At 47.3% G+C, this 2,500-nt stretch overlaps 6 non-coding genes and 3 pseudogenes across 6 annotated transcripts; all 9 read right to left on the bottom strand.

Annotated features, from left to right (window-relative positions):
• Positions 1-17: 17 nt before the first annotated feature.
• Positions 18-136, bottom strand: LOC146244278 (5S ribosomal RNA; annotated as a pseudogene).
• A 176-nt stretch (positions 137-312) lies between these two features.
• Positions 313-430, bottom strand: LOC146244277 (5S ribosomal RNA; annotated as a pseudogene).
• A 168-nt stretch (positions 431-598) lies between these two features.
• Positions 599-717, bottom strand: LOC146244276 (5S ribosomal RNA). Its single transcript, XR_014738212.1, has one exon. It is a non-coding gene; the product is annotated as a 5S ribosomal RNA (ribosomal RNA).
• Positions 718-895: 178 nt separating this feature from the next.
• LOC146244275 (5S ribosomal RNA) lies at positions 896-1,014 on the bottom strand. The gene has a single exon (XR_014738211.1). It is a non-coding gene; the product is annotated as a 5S ribosomal RNA (ribosomal RNA).
• Positions 1,015-1,248: 234 nt separating this feature from the next.
• Positions 1,249-1,367, bottom strand: LOC146244274 (5S ribosomal RNA). The gene has a single exon (XR_014739545.1). It is a non-coding gene; the product is annotated as a 5S ribosomal RNA (ribosomal RNA).
• Positions 1,368-1,537: 170 nt separating this feature from the next.
• LOC146244273 (5S ribosomal RNA) lies at positions 1,538-1,656 on the bottom strand. Its single transcript, XR_014738750.1, has one exon. It is a non-coding gene; the product is annotated as a 5S ribosomal RNA (ribosomal RNA).
• Positions 1,657-1,822: 166 nt separating this feature from the next.
• Positions 1,823-1,941, bottom strand: LOC146244272 (5S ribosomal RNA). Its single transcript, XR_014738210.1, has one exon. It is a non-coding gene; the product is annotated as a 5S ribosomal RNA (ribosomal RNA).
• Positions 1,942-2,119: 178 nt separating this feature from the next.
• On the bottom strand, positions 2,120-2,238 carry LOC146244271 (5S ribosomal RNA). The gene has a single exon (XR_014739922.1). It is a non-coding gene; the product is annotated as a 5S ribosomal RNA (ribosomal RNA).
• A 186-nt stretch (positions 2,239-2,424) lies between these two features.
• LOC146244270 (5S ribosomal RNA) overlaps positions 2,425-2,500 on the bottom strand; it is a 109-nt pseudogene continuing 33 nt past the window's right edge.

Genomic DNA, 2,500 nt, shown 5'->3' with positions numbered 1-2,500 from the left:
AAGTGAATGAGCAAAAGAGCATACAGCACCTGGTATTCCCAGGCGGTCTCCCATCCAAGTACTAACCAGGCCCGACCATGCTTAGCTTCCGAGATCAGACGAGATCGGGCGTTGCCAGGCTGGTATAGCCGTACAAAATAAGTTGACAACCATAGGCTACTTATCCATATACAGATTTAGCAATTGACAATGCAAGGTGGTCTCTCTCTCTCTCTCTCTCTCGGGTCAAAATGAAAACAGCTTCCAGACCCTTTCATGAAGGACTACTTGTGCATATTGCAAGATTTCAGTTTCTAAGTGAATGAGCAAAAGAGCATACAGCACCTGGTATTCCCAGGCGGTCTCCCATCCAAGTACTAACCAGGCCCGACCCTGCTTAGCTCCGAGATCAGACGAGATCGGGCGTTGCCAGGCTGGTATGGCCGTACGAAATAAGTTGACAACCATAGGCTACTTATCCATATACAGATTTAGCAATTGACAATGCAAGGTAGTCTCTCTCTCTCTCGTGTCAAAATGAAAACAGCTTCCAGCCCCTTTCATGAAGGACTACTTGTGCATATTGCAAGATTTCAGTTTCTAAGTGAATGAGCAAAAGAGCATACAGCACCTGGTATTCCCAGGCGGTCTCCCATCCAAGTACTAACCAGGCCCGACCCTGCTTAGCTTCCGAGATCAGACGAGATCGGGCGTTGCCAGGCTGGTATGGCCGTACGAAATAAGTTGACAACCATAGGCTACTTATCCATATACAGATTTAGCAATTGACAATGCAAGGTGGTCTCTCTCTCTCTCTCTCCCTCTCGTGTCAAAATGAAAACAGCTTCCAGCCCCTTTCATGAAGGACTACTTGTGCATATTGCAAGATTTCAGTTTCTAAGTGAATGAGCAAAAGAGCATACAGCACCTGGTATTCCCAGGCGGTCTCCCATCCAAGTACTAACCAGGCCCGACCCTGCTTAGCTTCCGAGATCAGACGAGATCGGGCGTTGCCAGGCTGGTATGGCCGTACGAAATAAGTTGACAACCATAGGCTACTTATCCATATACAGATTTAGCAATTGACAATGCAAGGTAGTCTCTCTCTCTCTCTCTCTCTCTCTCTCTCTCTCTCTCTCTCTCTCTCTCTCTCTCTCTCTCTCTCTCTCTCTCTCTCTCGTGTCAAAATGAAAACAGCTTCCAGCCCCTTTCATGAAGGACTACTTGTGCATATTGCAAGATTTCAGTTTCTAAGTGAATGAGCAAAAGAGCATACAGCACCTGGTATTCCCAGGCGGTCTCCCATCCAAGTACTAACCAGGCCCAACCCTGCTTAGCTTCCGAGATCAGACGAGATCGGGCGTTGCCAGGCTGGTATGGCCGTACGAAATAAGTTGACAACCATAGGCTACTTATCCATATACAGATTTAGCAATTGACAATGCAAGGTGGTCTCTCTCTCTCTCTCTCCCTCTCGTGTCAAAATGAAAACAGCTTCCAGCCCCTTTCATGAAGGACTACTTGTGCATATTGCAAGATTTCAGTTTCTAAGTGAATGAGCATACAGCACCTGGTATTCCCAGGCGGTCTCCCAACCAAGTACTAACCAGGCCCGACCCTGCTTAGCTTCCGAGATCAGACGAGATCGGGCGTTGCCAGGCTGGTATGGCCGTACGAAATAAGTTGACAACCATAGGCTACTTATCCATATACAGATTTAGCAATTGACAATGCAAGGTGGTCTCTCTCTCTCTCCCTCTCGTGTCAAAATGAAAACAGCTTCCAGCCCCTTTCATGAAGGACTACTTGTGCATATTGCAAGATTTCAGTTTCTAAGTGAATGAGCATACAGCACCTGGTATTCCCAGGCGGTCTCCCATCCAAGTACTAACCAGGCCCGACCCTGCTTAGCTTCCGAGATCAGACGAGATCGGGCGTTGCCAGGCTGGTATGGCCGTACGAAATAAGTTGACAACCATAGGCTACTTATCCATATACAGATTTAGCAATTGACAATGCAAGGTGGTCTCTCTCTCTCTCTCTCTCTCTCGTGTCAAAATGAAAACAGCTTCCAGCCCCTTTCATGAAGGACTACTTGTGCATATTGCAAGATTTCAGTTTCTAAGTGAATGAGCAAAAGAGCATACAGCACCTGGTATTCCCAGGCGGTCTCCCATCCAAGTACTAACCAGGCCCGACCCTGCTTAGCTTCCGAGATCAGACGAGATCGGGCATTGCCAGGCTGGTATGGCCGTACGAAATAAGTTGACAACCATAGGCTACTTATCCATATACAGATTTAGCAATTGACAATGCAAGGTAGTCTCTCTCTCTCTCTCTCTCTCTCTCTCTCTCGTGTCAAAATGAAAACAGCTTCCAGCCCCTTTCATGAAGGACTACTTGTGCATATTGCAAGATTTCAGTTTCTAAGTGAATGAACAAAAGAGCATACAGCACCTGGTATTCCCAGGCGGTCTCCCATCCAAGTACTAACCAGGCCCGACCCTGCTTAGCTTCCGAG

The sequence above is a fragment of the Hypomesus nipponensis genome, chromosome 20 (assembly GCF_054491055.1).
Source record: "Hypomesus nipponensis isolate SF chromosome 20, ASM5449105v1, whole genome shotgun sequence".
NCBI lineage: Eukaryota > Metazoa > Chordata > Actinopteri > Osmeriformes > Osmeridae > Hypomesus > Hypomesus nipponensis.
The sequence above is the reverse complement of the archived record's forward strand: the minus strand, read 5'-3'. Positions and strand labels throughout refer to the sequence as shown.